Source organism: Dipodomys ordii, unplaced genomic scaffold (genome assembly GCF_000151885.1).
Source record: "Dipodomys ordii isolate 6190 unplaced genomic scaffold, Dord_2.0 Scaffold1000000581, whole genome shotgun sequence".
Classification (NCBI taxonomy): domain Eukaryota; kingdom Metazoa; phylum Chordata; class Mammalia; order Rodentia; family Heteromyidae; genus Dipodomys; species Dipodomys ordii.
Window position 1 is genome coordinate 13,831 of NW_012284198.1, and position 16,785 is coordinate 30,615.

At 46.5% G+C, this 16,785-nt stretch overlaps 1 pseudogene; it reads right to left on the bottom strand.

Annotated features, from left to right (window-relative positions):
- Positions 1 to 14,104: 14,104 nt before the first annotated feature.
- LOC106002754 lies at positions 14,105 to 15,583 on the bottom strand (annotated as a pseudogene).
- Positions 15,584 to 16,785: the final 1,202 nt, after the last annotated feature.

Consider the following 16,785-nt stretch of genomic DNA (forward strand, 5'->3'; position numbering starts at 1 on the left):
GGGATGTCTTCTCTCTCCACTCCTCAACAATATAATATTGAAATTCCTAGCCAGAGCAATAAGGAAAAACACAAACATAACAGGAATACAAATAGGGAAAAGGAACCTCATAAATTCCTAACCAAAGTTACAGCAACTAATCTGAAATTTTGACAAAGTGGCAGGGTGTAAAATTAATCATCAAAAACCAGTAGTATTTTTTATGCCAACCACGAGGAGAGCAAGACCAAATTCAGGAAAGCAATTCCATTTGCAATAACATAAAAAAACACAGCAGAACAATTGATTTAAAGATACGAAGAACCTCTATGATGAAATTAATAAACCTTGAAAAGGAAATTAAAGCAGATTGAAGGAACTGGAAAAACTTCCTATGTTCCTGGATTGGGGGATTAACATTGGGAAAATGGCAATACTGCAAAAAGATCTACAAATTCAATGCAATACCCATCAAAATCCCTATGACATTCTTTCATGATATAGAAGATGCAATCCAAAAACTCATGTGGAATAATAGAAGATATTGGATACCAAACCAATGCTCAGCAGGAAGAACAGTGCTGGTGGAATATCAAAACCAAGCTTCAAACTCTATTATAAATCCATAGCAATAAAACAGTGTGATACTGGCACCAGAATAGGCCTGAGGACCAAAGGAAGACATGACCCATAAATGGACCTCAGACCTACAGCCACCTTACATATGATAAGGGATCCAAAAACAGAGGAATGAAACGGTGCTGGCAAAATTAGCCATGCACATAGAGAAAACTGAAGTGATTTCATTCTATATCATCCTGCACCAGAATCAATTCCAACTGGATAAAAAAATCAGTGGAAGAGCAGATACCCTGAAAATACAAGAGGAAGGGATATGGGAAATATTAGGGCTCCTTGACATTGTAGAAACTTCCAGAGTAAAGATCCCGAATCCTAAAAAAATAAAAGAAAAACTAGATAAATGGAATTGTATAAATTGAAGAGTTTCTTCATGGCAAAGGACACAGCTAGCAAGACAAATAGCCCACGGAATGGGATAAGATCTTTACTAGCTATGCATCAGACAAGAACTTTATATCTAAAACATAATTAGAGCTCAGAAATTAAACCCATCAAAACAAAACCTCAAATAAATGACAACCCGATTAGTATGTGGGCTAGAGACTTATAGACTTCCCTGAAGAAGAAATAAGAATGGCCAGTAGACACATGAAGAGATGTTCCATGTCCCTGGTCATAAAAGAATTGCAAATCAAAACAATTTTGAGATTCTACCTCATCCCAGTTATAATGACCATGATAAAAAAAAAGCTAAAAATAACACATGACAGAGGGAATGTCACAAAAGGGAACAGTACTACAAATATTGGTGGGAATGTAAACTTGTTCAGCTACTCAGGAAAGTAGTATGGAGGTTCCACACACAGCTAAACATAAAACTTCCCTCTGACCCAGCACCTCAGTCCTGGGTATTTATGCAAAGGACCACAAACCAGAATACACTGAAGCCACCAGCACAAGCATGTTCACTGCAGCACGGTTTGCCCAGATAAGACAGGGAATCAATCCAGATGCCCTCAATGGAATTATATGATTCCTCCAGAAAGAATGACATTTCACCATTCATGCAGAAATGGAAAGACTTGGAGGAAATTATACTAAGTGAAGTAGAACAGACCCAAGAAACATAGGCTGCATGGTGTACCTCATTTGTAATCATTAGAATATGCCTGTAAATCTACAAGTGAACCCAATGGACAGTAAAAGACAAGATTAATTAAACAGCACTGCAAATATCCATCCAGTGAGAACAAAGGAGGATATTCTTAGGAGAGGATCACAAGGGCTGAACCTCCTGAGCCACACAGCCAGACTGGGCCATTTGAGATGAGGACTCTATCCTGTCCTTCTGGGGAGCTGCCAGTGCCAGTGCCCTGGGACCATCCACGCTGAGGGATTTGCCTAAGTTTGGGCTGGGTTGGCACATGTTTGGAAGACAAAAGTACAACCCAGAAGGTCCAGATCTGTACTCATTTCTGCAGCCTCAGAACAAGTGTCAATTCTATAACCTGGGGCCAGATGGCAACTGGATGCTCACATAGGAAGGTCTCCCTGGCCTTTCTGCTCTGTCTGTGTCACTGGGCACCTCTCTCCTGAGCTGCCAAAACAACAGCCAAACAACTCAAAAGCTTGAAGGTTTTCACAGCAAAATCCGCCCAGCACTCTGGGGCAGTAACGGAGAGTATGGAGACCACTGCAGGGTCAGTGTGTACAGCCGCTCAGAGTGTCGATAGCCATGGTCTCTGCCCACAAAGCCTTTCTTCAATATTCTCATATTATAAAAATACGCTCATCTTCCAAATAATCCCACTGTGCCAGGATATTTCTCCCTTACCAAGCTCTCATTGCCTGAATCAACTAAAGACAATTTGAGGACAAGACTAGGATCTTTCTGAATATATATATGTGTATATATACATATATATATAAAAATACATATATATATATATTGTGTATGTATGAGAAAGAGAGCACGCATGTGCACACATCATACATGTACTGGACATGAACAGCATTTAGGTGCTGCCCTTAGCTTTTTATACTAAAGGCCAATGTTCTACCACTAGAGCCATAGCTCTACTCGTGGCTCTTGGTGGTTCATTGGAGATGAGAATCCTATGGACTTTTCTGCTAAGGCTGCTTTGAACCTCAATCCTCAGATCTCAGCCTTCTGAGTAGCTCGGCTTATGAGTGTGTGCCATCAGTGGCCATTTTGAATGTTTTTAGATATTCAATTGCAATGCTGCCTTTTCTTGTGAAGTTAATGAATTTCTTGCGTTCCTTTGCCCTGAACCACAGGAAGATAAATAAGAACAGTTACTTAAGCACAATGATCATGAGTCAAATTGTATTTATTCCATGTTTATAAATGGCAAGGAAAAGCCGGACGCTGGTGGCTCATGCCTGTCATCCTAGCTACTCAGGAGGCTGAGACCTGAGGATCACACAGTTCAAAGCCAGCTTGGGCAGGAAAGTCTGTGAGACTCTTATCTTCAATTAACCACCAGAAAATCGGACGTGGCACTATAGCTCAAGTGGTAGAGCACTTGCCTGGAGCTGAAGAGCTGAGGGACAGCGCCCAGGCCCAGAGTTCAAGGCTCTGCACTGACCAAAAAAAAAAATCAGACAAGGAAGTCCACCATCCTAACTTTTCAATATTCCAAGTCATCTTGAAACATTCCCAATAATTAATCTTAATATTATATATACATTTTTGTGTGTCAGTATTAGGGACCGAACTCAAAGCCTGGGCACTGTTGCTGAGCATTTTCCCTCAAGATTGGCCCTCTATCAATTAAGCCACAGCCTGACTCCTAGCATTTTGCCAGTTCCCTGAAGATGAGAATCTCATGCACTTTCTTGCTTGTGCTGTCTTCGAACTGTGATAGTTAGATCTCAGTCCACTGTGAAATTAGGAATTCTGGGATGGGCCACAAGGTCCAGCTTCAGTATATTTTAATAGATACACACTGTTCTAGAATTCTTGCCCGGGGATTATTAGTAGCCTCTTTCCTGCAAGTCTTTTGCAGTCTTCACCTGAACCTGCCTTAAAACCCATTCTTAACAAGTTACATGAAGATCCCCTTTTGTGCTGCGCTCTAACAATTCATTGATATTCGGACAAAATCCGTCATATTCCAGCTGAGATTCAGGCGTGAGCCACCAGCACCTGGCCAGCTGAACCCTTTCTCCGAGAGTCTCCTTTTGAAGCCATCCAGTGATTTGCCTTAGCAAAATGTGGCCACCAAAGTTTCTTCCCCAGACCACGATGAAAAGAAAGAAATTCCAGCCACGCAGTGTTGTCTGTATTTCAGTCCAGACGTCGCCCGTGGATCCAGCAGACAGTGTTTCTGCCATCCCCGAGCCTCGGCCACTTGGCTCCTCCACCCTCCACGGCCCTGGGAGCAGGTGGCCCCCACTTGCACTGAGAGCGTGAGCTGCGTTCAAGCTGCTTGTCCTTTTAGCTGCTGCTTCTCCACCATGAAAAGCCAGTTACCAGTCGTTCTTGGGGCTCAGCCACTTTGTAAACAATAGGCACCTTTCAGCTCCCCCTTTCAAGTCTTCTTTTCAGAGAGGAGAAAGGACCCCAATGGGAGAGGCCAGTCACGCTGTCCCCCTGAGTTCAGTGTGGGGACAAGGGATGGCTCATGTGGCAGCCCAGGAAGCCTCTGCTTGTTCTCCCTTTGTTCTGTCATCTGGGGAGGAATAGACACAGGCCATTCAAGGCCTGGGCGCTGCCACTGAGCGTTTGCGCTGAAGACTAGCGCCTACCACCCCAGCCACAGCTCCACGTCTGGCTTTGTTTTTGTGAGATTAATTGGAGATAAGAGTCTCACAGACTTTCCTGCACAGGTGGGGTTAGAACCTCCATCCTCCCATCTCAGCCTCCTGAGTAATCTGGATTTCAGGATGAGCCACCGGTGGTTTCTTTGGTGGAACTTAGAATCCTCAGAGATGCCATCAAGCCTCCCTGGACCTCCCGGGCCCCTGGTGCAAGGTGGGGGAGGCCCTGCCCCTCCAAAGAAGTCTCCTCTCCCTGGCTCCCCACCAGAGGCCCGGCCCCCACCAGAGACACGGCCCCCACTGGAGGCCCAGCCCTTGGCACCCAAGCCCCTCACTCACTCCACCCCTGCTCCTTGAGCTCAGCCAGCTGGCTTGACAGCTGCTTCACCGGGCTCATGGTGGCCTGCGGCTCCTCTGCAGGTTCTGACTTTCATTGCGCTCACTCTCACCTTTGCTGCTGACAAGAGACATGGCTCACATTGGAGAAAACCAGTACACATTCTCCCCCCCCCAAGCAAAGAAACATGCAGAAATGTCAGAGGCAAACATAAAAGATGCCCTTGCTGTGGCCTGAGTTAACTAGACAACCCCCGACTTCGTACCTACCTCCTGCAATCTGAGATGGTCTCTGCTGCAGCCCCTTTGCTAGTCCACAAGCTACACAAAATTCTGGGAGCAGCGGCTCCTGTGGCAGGCAAACTTCCCCTTACACAGTCCATGCCTCCTTCTGAGCATCTCAAGGCGAACAGCCCAAACTCAGGAGCTCACCTTGCTCCTGCTCTATCTTGGGAATCAAGGACAGTGATCCCACAGATCTCCTCCAAGGACAAAGGCTTCATCAAAGACTGCTATGGTCACTCTGCAGACCTTTCCCACCCAGTCCCCCCACCCCAACCCCAATTCTCCCCGTTGAACCTGAAGCCCGTGTCTGTACCCTGAAGACGCCAAAGATGTCCTCAGGCGCTGTCGGCCCCCTGCTGCCATGGAATCCACCTCCTTTCCCTGCCCCTCACCAGCTCTCTCTCTTTGGCCTATGGGGGAAACTGGTTGAAACCAATGTAAGACTGCTTCAGAAACATGGGAAAGAGAAACGAGTTATAGAAGGAAGAAGCCTGGAAATATAGACTTGCATTTGTGCCTCTCTGTCTCTGTCTCTGCCTGTCTTGCTGTCTCTCTGTCTCTGTCTCTCTGTCTCTGTCTCTGTCTCTCTGCCTCTGTCTCTCTGTCTCTCTCTGTCTTTGTCTCTCTGTCTTGTCTCTCTGTCTCTGTCTCAGCCTCTGTCTCTCTGTCTCTGTCTCTCTGCCTCTGTCTCTCTGTCTCTGTCTCTGTCTCAGCCTATTTCTCTGTCTCTGTCTCTCTGTCTCTATCTCTCTGTCTCTGTCTCAGCCTCTGTCTCTCTGTTTCTCTGTCTCTGTCTCTCTGTGTCTCTGTCTCAGCCGCTGTCTGTCTGTGTCTCTGTGTCTGTCTCTCTGTCTCTGTCTCTGTCTCTCTGTTTCTCTCTGTCTCTGTCTCTCTGTGTCTCTGTGTCTGTCTCAGCCTCTGTCTCTCTGTCTGTGTCTCTGTCTCTGTGTCTCTGTCTCTGTGTCTCTGTCTCTCTGTCTCTTTGTCTCTCTATGTCTCTGTCTCTCTGTCTCTGTCTCTATCTCTGTCTCACTCTCCTAGCTACATACTAATCATGACAGTAGTGGGATATGAACTCAGGGCCTCACACTCTTGCTCATCTTTTGTGCTCAAGGCAGGTGCTCTACCACTTGAGTCACACCTACACTTCTGCCTTTTTTTCTGGTTCATTGGAACTAAAAGCCTCTGGGATCCTCTTCTCTCAGCTACCTCGGGAGCCAGGATTATAGGCATGATCCTTGTGTGTCATTGTACAGTGTGTAAGCCATGCCCTCGGGTGGCTCTGTCTAGATGCGGGGTAGATCCAGGGTGCAGGGATCAAATGGGGTTTGACCCTGGTGTCCAGGGGCTGGGGAAGAGACCTCAGACTTTCACACAGATGTGCGGTGGGACTTCCAGCACAGTCCCAGAGGAAACATCTATGACAGAGAATGGGGCTGAAGCATGAAGTAGAACCTGAGGGCCTGAAGAAAGTAGATCCAAGTATTTGGGGGTACAGCAGAGGTATGCACTGCCTCTTTGTTCCCCTGGCATGAGAGAAAGGGCTTCTAGAATAGGAGGGTGGTCAAGAAAGATTTCCGCCCCCACCAACACAGGCTGCTCCCCAACTTCCTCCATAGGTGCTCCTGCGGCTTGCGGCTCCCTTTGTACCCAAGGAAGAGGAGATGGCCGGCCCCGGGGTGCCCTCTCTGCTTCCCACAGAAGCAATGACTTGTCCACACAACCACTGCTTATACCACTTCTGTTTTTCTAAGCAAACTGTGTGTATGTGTGTGTGTGTTCACACACGTGTGTGTACTAGTCCTAGGGCTTGAACTCAGGGCCTAAGCACTGGCCCCGAGCTTTTCTGCTCAAGCTTAGCATTCTGCTAGTTTAGCACAGCTCCCCTTCTGGAATATTATTGGTTCCTTAAAGATGAGTCTCACAGACTTTCCAGCCCAGGCTGGCTTCGATCTGTGATCCTCAGCTCTCAGCCTCGAGTAGCTACAAGTATAGGCATCCATTTCTTTTTTTTGGTTACTATAAAGGTGATGGACAGAGAGACTACAGTGCCGTAAGTCAGATCATAAGTACATTTTTTCTTGGACAATGTCCCCCCTTCCCGTGCTTTCTCCCAGTTGTTCCCTCCAGCCCCCACCCAACAGCTGCAGAGTTCACTTCCCTTATCATGGGCAGTGAGCACCCATTGTACTTCATTTCTGTGTCACTGTCTACCCTCCCGAAGACAGATAAATGACAAGACAAAACAACAACAGCTACAGAAACCTCTTGTTTCCATTTCCTGGAGTTCATTTTGATAAATGTTATTCTGTCTGATCAGAGGCAAAGGGGGTTTTTCTCTAAGAGTATTATACACATCCATTTCTTACCTTACATTTCCCACCCTTTGGAAAGCCCTTCAAGTTAAATAAAACCATCACCACTGAGGACAAAATGGATCTGCCCCATTACTGGTGGTTAAAGTTGAGAGTGCAACAGGTGAATTATGAATTGATAACAGCAAGTGAGTGCATGGCTGGAGGTGAAGTCTTTGCATCACGTGTGGCTCTGTGGTCTGTCTCCTCCTTTCTGCCCATTGGTTTCACCAGTCATCTCCGCATCCCTGGTGGTATGTATAGGAGCAGAAGAAGGCCTTGTGCTAAGATTAGGTCCTTAGGCCCTGTCTATGGATGGCTGGAGCTGTGTGGTGAATTCTAGTTTGAAGGTGACTCAGATGAAAGTTAAGACACCTGCCAGAGTTTCATTGCTGCCATTAAACAGCTGTGTCTCCTTAGCATTTTCCCCTCTGGATTGTTAGGTTGGTGAACTCCATCTTCAGCACCTCCAGGAATGTATTTAAGGATGAAAGGTAGATAGGACTTGGCTCTGCACTCCTTGACAGTGGCTCACATCTGTAATCTCAGCTTCTCAGGAGACTAAGATTGGGGGACCACAGTTCCAAGCCAGCTCAGGCAGCCCATGTTTAAGCCTGGAGATTCTATTAAATTCTATTAAATATTTTGTTGGCAAAAGTATTTGTTTTTAAGCTTTTGTTGTAGTGGCATTGACCATGTGGTTCTATCACACATTGGGGAAAAATGCTTTGCCACTGAAATTCCAGAACATTATAGCCAACTTTCGTTTTTAAAACCCAAGTGTAAGAAATGGACTCATTACCTTGCTCACATAACTGTAACCCCTCTGTACAGAATTAGCAAAATGAGTCCCTTCCCATAGCTTAGTCCATTCCCTCTCCTCTCCACTGCTCAGCATGCTCCCTTCTTAGGCAACACCAGACCCATGTAGTAAAGTCAGTAAATCATCAGCCTCAAGCCCCCGTACCTCGGGATCGCACTGCTCTGGGGCAGCTGCCACCCTAGAAGGCCGCCAGAGCCCCTTAGAGTGACTTCAGGTCTGGGCAGCCGCAGGACCCTTGTCTACTAAACATCCTAGTCGGCCATGATGAAGCCCCTGGCACACACGTCCACAACAGGGTCTCCGCCTCCTGGCCCCTCCCAGCCCCTCCTGACCCCCTAGGTTACATAGGTCACCCCAAACAATAGCCTGCGCTTCTTGCTTCTCCCTTGTGAGAAGGGGTCTTGCTGGTCCCCCTTTCCTAGCAATACACCTGTTCGTTGTTCTTTGTACCTGAATGTCTGGGTGGTTCCCTGGCAAAGTCTGACTAATCTAATTGAGCCAACAAGTATCCTTGTCAAAAAAAAACACCCCAAAACAACTCTTAACATGACTCAAAATGTTTGTGCTCAAGTAAGTATGTGTGTGTGTGTCATGAACTTGCTGAAAACAAGATCATTTTAATGCATAAAAACTCATCATGGTGTGAGAAGAAGTCTTTTCTACCAAACTACAGTGCTTCTGTCATATCTTTGCTTAACTGGCTCTGCAGGCCAACAGAAAAAAAACGTGAGCTTTAAAACTCAAACCGCGAAGAAGCTCAGAAGATTGGGCACCTTACAAATGTGCCAGAGCTTTCCCCTTACGAGAGTGCTCATGTAATGGCAAGTGTGTAAAGTGTTGCAGGACTACATCAAAGCTCATTCTGTTTGTTTACGTCAAGGTCCTTCAAATAAGAACCTTTTATTTCTTTACTGAGATTAAGTGAGAAGTAAATTTCACAGTATTGTGGGGGGGGTGGTCTTACCTAAAGTCTCAGACACATTTTAACCATTGTCACAGTCTACAAAGCTTAGGAACACTACAAACTTTGACACTACACCTATCTTTTCCAAGTCGGGTGATACGTACATTTCTTTCCTTCTGCTCAGTGTAGCCATTCCCTTGTTCTCGTTCGTCCCCTCCCTCCCATCGCTGCCCTCCAGTTGCTTAGTTCACCTTCATCAAGGTCCGGTGCAGCCGATGGACTCCTGTGGTGTATTTTTTCATCCATTGCCCTCTGGTGCTTTGCCCTCATCCTGGCTTCCCTCAGGTGTGCAGGTATATATACCATGAGGTCAGGAACATGGAGTCATCTAACAATGATGCAACAAATTAAGAAGAGGTCCTTTGCTTCTTGAGTCCTGTTTACGTTGTCCTATCTTGTTTGTACTTTGAATTTAACATCTGCATATCAGGGAGACCCATGTGCCTTTTGTCTCTCTGATCTTGGCTTATTTCACTCAACATGATTTCTTCTAGTTCCATCCATTTCCCTGAGAATGCTATTATTTTGTTTTTTTCTAATGGCTGCATAATATTCCATTGTATATAGGTACCACAGTGTTTGGATCCATTCACCTGTAGTGGGGCATCTGGGTTGTTTCAATATCTTGGCTATTGTAAACAGTGCTGCAATGAACATGGATGTGCATGAGTCCTTGTATCCTGGTTCCTGTTGCTCAGGATAGATGCCTAGGAGTGGTATGGCTGGGTCATAGGGGAGGTCTAAAATTAGCTTTCTGAGGACAATCCAGACTGCTTTCCAGAGTGTATTAGTGTACATTCCCACCATCAGTGCAGTACTGTTCCATTTCTGCTAGGTTTTCCTTGTTTAGTGAATAATCAGATTCTGGAAATAGTTCTTTATGATCATTTGGATGTCTTGGATGTTTGTTGTAATTTTTGCTGTGGCATCCCTGACCTTATGGATTTGGGTCTCCTCTCTTCTTTTTTTACTATGATGTGTCTAGAAGTGTTCCTCCTGGATCCTGTTTGCTAGGTATTCTGTATACTTCTGATATGCAAGTGAGATTTTATCTTTTAAGATTAGGGAAATTTTAGGTAATAATCTTGTTGAATAAGTATTGCATCCCCCTATTCTGTATCCCTCTCCTCCATCAATTCCAGTTATACAAAGTTTGAATTTCTGGGCATTGTCTGCCTGTTCTTGGACTTCTCTTTGGTAAGTTCTGAGTATTTTCTCCTGATCTATGACTTTTTCTCCAGCTGCTGCATTTTGTCTTTGGCTCCTGATATTCTATTTTCCATCTCATTCATTCTGTCAACTATGGCTTCCATTGTGTTTTGCATGGTGGAAATGGAACCATTTATGATATCTATATCGGTTCACAAAGTGTTAATTTCATATTTAACAGCTATGTACCATGTCTATTCTTGACTGCATCTCTTGAAATTCTTTGGCCATCTCTTCTTTGTATTTGAATCGTGGATCTATTCATCACCCTATTTCTTTGGCCAATCCTTCATCATCTCTTTCATTGATCATTTGTCCTCCATTTCTTCTTCACTCTCACTAGAGTTCTTTTCTGAGTTGCTGCTGGCTATGAAGTTGTTTTTCTGTCTTGACTATTCATGCATTTTATAACTTTTTTGCTGCGATGTTTACCCCAGGACATGGGGATTAGCAGAGTCAAAGCCCAAACTCTGACTGTTTTTGGTCAATAGGTGGCAGCCTTTGCTTGGTTCTGGGTTTGTTCCCGGTTGGTTGTCAGTGGTGATCTCCAGTCACAGGCTGGCTGAAAGGAATTCTGCCCTGTCTGTAGCCAAGAATGAGCGGGTTGATGGGTCTTCCAAGGTAGTAATTACTTTCAGAAGGGTTGGGCTTGTGATGGGTGCACTGGGTGTGTTTCTCTCCTCTCCAGGGGTGCTTGATCCCTTGCTTCTTATGCATACGGGTGTGCTCCACCCATAGTCAGCACTCACACTCATGACACCCCAGACTGGACAGGTATTTCAGCACACACCACATCCGTGGGGGTATGCTGGCCGCGGGGTCAGGTATGCTCTTTCCCTGCAGGAGCTGGAGTTCAGGTGCCCTGGGTGGGCAGATCCTGTGAGGAGAAAAGCCCAGGCCTCCAGCCATAGGGTTGCTGCCTGGCGTGGCGCACACATCGGTGCCCTGGGTGCGGGGGGGGCGGGTAGGGAATGGACATCCTCTGCTGCTGGGCATCCCAGCTAGCAGGGGAGGGGTGGACACCTGCCTATGCGCTTTGCCACGTGTGAGTGTAGTTCAGCTCCCCAGCTTGGCAGGTTTGGGTGGGGGTAGTGGTGGAGAAGGCTTCTGTCCTCTCTGTCCCTTACAGTGCGGCAGTCTTTCCTGGGCAGGGCAGTGGGGGTCCAGTAAGCCCTGTTGGTCACCGCCAGTGTTCTCCTCTATGGAGGAGGCCCCCCCCGCAGGGTACTCAGGGTCCTGGGACCGGTTGTGGACTGACCAGTGTGCTGTGGGAGGTGCTGCGCTCCTGGTCTCAGCCTGTCTGCGCCATCCAGGTGGGACTCTTCTACATCAGGATTCCCGCAGATCCCTGATGGTGCTGAGATGCTGAGCAGCTGTGGGGCGCTGTCCAGGCCTGGGGTGCTGAAACATGTTTCCGCCATGTGTACACAGGGAGGTGCCTCTTCGTGTGCACAGTTGACTTGCTCCCCCACCCTTCTTTTCTCCGTCTGTTCCTGTGATTCTCTCTTACTCAGTTGTTTTGCTGTTGGAGGTCTCTTGGGGGTTTAGGGGGTGTGGATTCTCCTTTCTCTCTTTTTAGCTAGAGAGACTTAGGGTGAGTCTTGGGGTCCTCCAAATAAACACCTATAACTCAAATGTTATTTTCCATTGTTTAAGGTCTGTTTCCCCGAGTATGTAAGGTACAGTGGATGCAGTGCCAACAATGGTTTCAATCTTAATTAGTAATCTACAGGGCTATATTCAGCTAAATTTAATCAGTTCAATAAGTTGTGGTTTCTAAACTCTCATCATGACCACGATTGAGATTTGTTGTCACAGATTTGATCCTCTGCAGCATTTACAGTCAGACCCACAGAAAGATAAACAACTCTTACCAATATTTTTTGGTCAAACGAAACTTTTATTGTTAATAAGTTCCAGGTAAGCCTTGCTTAAAAAATGATTTATGAAGTTCTCCTCGTTGCTTCAATTGGAAATGAAAAGGGCCTCTTTGCAGCAATGCTCACTTGATCTGTCAGTCACTCCCTATCCACCATGGGACATGCCATCTCACCACCTAGCAAGAAGAGACCTTCTAGACCCCTGGGACAGAGCTAGTCCTGGTGATAAAGTCTACCCCGAGGCACTTGGAAAAAACTGCACAAATGAGGGTGGATGGTGCGAGATCCTAAAGGGAGTCACTCTGTGCTTGCCCTTCAAAACTCACCAGAACTAGGAGGTCAAAAGAAAACACTTGTAAGAATGCCTATTTAATGCCCATACCCGTCTTTCTTGTAAGTGGACAGAAACTTACACTCTTGACCTTGATACCTTCTACATCTACTTATAAGGGGTCACCCATATATACTCTGTAGTGCAAACATCTGTAATCCAGGTATCTATAGTCCAGATACAGTAAGATCAAGGCCTCCCACTGGGACCTTAACCACTGCAATCCAGCCCTAGCTTCGGAGTGGTTATTATAACCAGTGCATTTTGCTCTCCCCTATGCAGTAGCTGGATATTAATCAGTCAGAAGTAGTCAGGGACCTGATCCACCAGTCACAGAGCCACCTGGATTGCAAGAGAGAGGGACTTGCCAGATCATCCACCATTTGCCCTTTCCACTGTGACTGGATGGCTGCCGGTCCCTCTGTGTTTGTGTGCCCTCTAGTAATGTTTTGACTTACTGTTCAGTCTCTGCCTCATAAGACTTCTTTCAGATTTCAGCCAAGGATGCTTACATGTGCTCACCACCCAGGAACGGTTACTGCTGCCTCCTCCTGGACCACATGACACCAATGCTTTCTATCCCTAAGCTTAACTCCACCTGCTAGCAGGAAGTAGCTAGAGAGATTTGGTGCTCCTTTTCAACTATCAAAAGTTTGGAATGTTAAGCCTGCTCAGGGAACAATGGACCCTTCTCTTCTCTCTTCTCCATAGGAAAGCCTATGTGGACACACAACCCTTTGTTATCCCCAAGGGACATCAGGCAGACCAACCTAGAAGTCCCTGCCCAGCACTATAAACCCATGTGACTGGTGTACCTGGGAGTACTGGGAATACCCCATGCTAATGGGTCACTTCTACATTGGTAGCCATACCCCCTCGTCCCTGCCCTAAGTTGGTTCTCTGCACACCAACAGATCATGAAAGCCACAAGATGGGCTCTCCCCAATGAACTCCCTTCTGCCTGAACCACATGGCAGTCTCCTCTCAGAAACCTGTACACTTTGGTGCTGAGAAATAATAACATTGTACGTATTCTTTTGGAAATGACTTTATTGATTCATTAATACAGTAAATTGTGAACAGTCAAGGACTGCCCTAGAACATGAGCCAGTTGCTCACAATCATTTAGAAAAACAAGATCATGGTCCAGTTCTTTCCAGGCTGAATCCACTACAGATTGCTGATAATGTGTGCCCATGTAGCCCAACATAGTTATGATTGAAATGAAAAGTCCAGAAACAGAGTTTCTCTGTCTTCCACCCATTCTGAATGTTGGGGACGGTGCTCCTAGAGAATGCTCTTATGTTATATCTTTCTTTTTGTCTTTTATTTCTTATTTTTGCCAGTCCTATGACTTGAAATAAGGACCTAGACACTGTCTCTGAGCTTCTTTTGCTTAAGGTTAATACTCTGCCACATGAACAACATTGCCACTTCCAGCTTTTTCTGTGTATGTGGTGCTGATGAATCAAACAAGGGCTTCGTGCAAGCCAGGTGAGCGCTCTAGCACTGAGCCACAATCCCAACCCCAACTTTCATTTTGGAGTGCTCAGATGAGAGCCCAGGAGAGGCTCCTGACTACAGAGGCAGAGCAGAAAGGCCAGGAAGATTCTCCACGGTGACCACCCAGTAGCCATCAGGCCCCAGGGTGTAAAAGGTCCAGTATTTGTGAAGATGACAGAAATCGATACAGATCTGGACCTTCTGAGTAGTCCCCATGTCTCTCAATGACTGCTCCAACTGAGCCTGAACCTGGGCAAATCTCTCAGGTTCGAAGTCCTCTACCCACCGTTCATGATGGGGGTAGCACTCCAGAGGGGCAGGATAGATCCCTTGTCTCAAACAGTCCAGTCTGGCTGTGTGGCTCAGGAGGCTCTGCAGGACAGAAATGGAGATGTGGTTTCCATAGAAACTGAAGAAGCTGAGCTGGGAGCACTGGCTCAGGGCGGGCAGCATGCACAAAAGCTGGGAATCCGTGATGGCACAGTCCTCCAGGGCCAGGGTCTCCAGGGTGCCGGCCGCGTGCTCCAGTAGGACTCTCAGGGGCTCAGGACTGAAGTTGCCCAGGGGCAAACTCCTCAGACGCAAGTGCTTGAGTTGCCTGGAGCAGGGCCACTGGGACAGGAACCACAAGTCAGCCTCCTTCAGTGGACACGAACTCAGAGACAAGGTCTTCAAAAGGGTGAGGTTCCTGAGGATGGTGGGCAGCCGTCCATAAAGGAAGAAGACGTCGTGCACATACAGCTCCTGCAGATGATGCAGCTGTGCCAGATGTACAGCATATTTGTAGGAATATAAGAAATTCTTGTGTCTGCAAGTGACGTTCAGTCTCATCCTGGAGAATTGGAGGATGTGAAGGTTCTTCATCTGACTTAGGTAAGGGGCAACTTTTTTCATGGTTTCTCGATGCCAGAATTTATTCACCTTTAGCTCCTGGATGGATTCCAGCCTCACCACACTCAGAGCCTTCTGGATTTCAGAGATGGAGCCAGACAGAATCCGCAGCTTCCTGGAGCACAGCTGGACTCGTTCTCCCCTCTCTCTGGCCCACTGGAGCAGGTGGCCTTGGAGAGCATCCTGGGTGCCATGTTTGATGGTCAGGTCCATGAGTAAAATCAAAGGCTGCTCTTCAGTCGTCATTGAACCACAGTTCCCTGTTGGTTTGTCAGTCAGGACATCTGGATAAGAGATTCGGGCCATTGAAGGGTAGCCCTGTATCCAGATCCTTGGGTGCTCATTCCGCAGGTCGAGGACTTGCAGTTTCCACCGACTGGGGCGCTCCTTCTTGGCAAGTAGAAGGTCGAGACCAGCCAGGACAGCATTCAAGGTTTCCATGCGTGGAGACTCTTCCAGGTCGCCCAGGGGGAGGCAGGAGAAGGGCCAGGCCTGCACCATGGCCTTCAGCACCTCTGTGTGGGCCCTGGCATAGACCTCCACGAACAGCGAAGGGAACAGCAACACCAGTAGATCTTCCAGGGCAGAGATGGCCAGGGCCTGATTGCTTAGCAGGCTCTGCATGGCCAGATACTGGAGCGAGGGTGGGGTCCTGTGGCTCATCTTCACGGCCAGAAGTGGAGCAGATGTGGACCAGGTGTGCAGGACTCTCTGAATCCCAGCAGGGCCAGGCACTCAAGGCAGACTCCAGGTCTCTGCTCTTTTCTGGCCCTTTGGCATCTTTATACCCCAGTCCCACCCTCCCCTCTGTGTATCTACCAATGGGAGAGCAGATTCTGATGGGATTTCTGAGTAACACCCACCACACTTTGGCCGGTTCTAATGGTCTAGATTACTAGAAACAGATTCTACCCAGACTGATAGGATTATAGGTAGGACCCACTGGGCCCAGCTTCCATTTCAAATGTGTAACACACACACACACACACACATACACACACACACACACACACACATTTCCTGTGCTTATTTTTTATCCCTTTGAGCAATTTTCACAGATATTTCACTGTCTTGGGCCTGCAAAAGTTCCAAGAACAACAGCCAGCCCAATCTTATAGCATCCACAAACATTTCTCTAGAGAATTATTTCCCTCCCTCCCTCCCTCCCTTCCTTCCTTCCTTTTCCTTCATTCTTTCCCCCCTTCCTTCCTTTGTTCCTTCCTTCATTCCTTCATTTGTTAATTCATTCGTTCATTCCTTCCTTCCTTCCTTTCTGTCTTTTTTATTATTCATCTCACAACTTGAATTGAGGGCATGGCCAGTGTCCTTGAGCTTCTTTTTCTCAATGCTTTTGCTCCAACATTTGAACCACAACAGTACTTTCCTCTTTTTTCTGTGGAGTTTATTGAAGATAGGAATCTAAGTCATGGCAGAGATATGGCTGTTTATCAGAAAACCAGAGGAATACAGTGAGAAATGTCAAGGCAGAGTCCCTAAAAAGGTGGATATCATGGCAGGATTACCAAACACTTCTCAGTCCTCACTCTCAATGTTAATAGACTTAACTCTTTAATTCAATGACATAGATTCACTAGTAGGATAAAAGAGCAAAATCTACCCATGTGCAAGACACATCTTGCCAAGAAAAACAAACATTTTGAATGTGAAAGACTGGAATAAATCTTTTCAAGAAAATTGCTCCCATATACAGGTTGGAGTAGCAATAATAATATCAGAAAAATAGATTTCAATTTAAAATTAGAAGAGACAAAGGGCATTACAAACTAATAAAGGGATCTCTTCTAGAAGTTTCTAACAATTCTAAATATCTATTCACCAATACCAGAGCACCCAACTTCATCAAA